This window comes from Mandrillus leucophaeus, unplaced genomic scaffold, assembly GCF_000951045.1.
Source record: "Mandrillus leucophaeus isolate KB7577 unplaced genomic scaffold, Mleu.le_1.0 Scaffold408, whole genome shotgun sequence".
Classification (NCBI taxonomy): domain Eukaryota; kingdom Metazoa; phylum Chordata; class Mammalia; order Primates; family Cercopithecidae; genus Mandrillus; species Mandrillus leucophaeus.
Genome location: NW_012104343.1, coordinates 2,891,064 through 2,892,587, shown reverse-complemented (window position 1 = coordinate 2,892,587; position 1,524 = coordinate 2,891,064).

Sequence of the window (1,524 nt, the reverse complement as noted above, 5' to 3'; positions counted from 1 at the left end):
ACTCCTCAGCAAATGTAAAAGAACAGAAGTCACAACAAACTGTCTCTCAGACCACAGTGCAATCAAATTAGAACTCAGGATTAAGAAACTCACTCAAAACCGCACAACTGGCCAGGTGTGGTGGCTCACGCCTGTGATCTCAGCACTTTGGGAGGCTGAGGCAGGCTGATCACAAGGTCAGGAGGTCCATACTATCCTGGCTAACACAGTGAAACCCTGTCTCTACTAAAAATACAAAAAAGTTAGTCAGTCGTGGTGGCGGGCACTTGTGTTCCCAGCTACTTGGGAGGCTGAGGCAGGAGAACAGCAGGAACCAGGGAAGTGGAGGTTGCAGTGAGCCAAGATTGTGCCACTGCAATCCAGCCTGGGCGACAGAGCAAGACTCCATCTCAAAAAAACAAAACAAAACAAAACTGCACAACTACATGAATACTGAAAAACAATGATTCAGGAAACTGCTCCTGAATAACTACTGGGTAAATAATGAAATGAAGTTAGAAATAAAGATGTTCTTTGAAACCAATGAGAACAAAGACACAACGTACCAGAATCTCTGGGACACATTTAAAGCAGTGTGTAGAGGGAAATTTATAGCACTAAATGCCCACAAGAGAAAGCAGGAAAGATCTAAAATCAACAACACCCGAACATCACAATTAAAAGAACTAGAGAAGCAAGAGCAAACAAATTCAAAAGCTAGCAGAAGGCAATAAATAACTAAGATCAGAGCAGAACTGAAGGAGAGATAGAGACACAAGAAACCCTTCAAAAAAATCTATGAATCCAGGAGCTGGTTTTTTGAAAAGATCAGCAAAACTGATAGACCACTAGCAAGACTAATAAAGAAGAAAAGAGAGAAAAATCAAATAGACACAGTAAAAAATGATAAAGGGGATATTACCACCAACCCCACAGAAATACAAACTACCATCAGAGAATGCTATAAACATCTCTACACAAACAAACGAGAAAATCTAGAAGAAATGGGGGAATGCCTGGACACATGCACCCTCCCAAGACTAAACCAGGAAGACATGGAATCTCTGAATAGACCAACAACAGGTTCTGAAATGGAGGCAATAATTAATAGCTTAACAACCAAAAAATGTCCAGGACCAGACAGATTCACAGCTGAATCTACCAGAGGTACAAAGAGGAGGTGGTACCATTCCTTCTGAAACTATTCCAATCAACAGAAAAAGAGGGAATTCTCCCTAACTCATTTTATGAGGCCAGCATCATCCTGATACCAAAGCCTGGCAGAGACACACACAAAAAAGACAATTTTAGAACAATATCCCTGATGAACATCAATGAACATCGATGCAAAAATCCTCAAAAAAACACTGGAAAACCAAATCCACATTAAAAAGCTCATCCACCAGGATCAAGTCGGCTTCATTCCTGGGATGCAAGGCTGGTTCAACATGCGCAAATCAATAAATGTAATCCAGCATATAAACAGAACCAAAGACAAAAACCACAGGACTATCTCAATAGACACAGAAAAGGCCTTTGACAAAA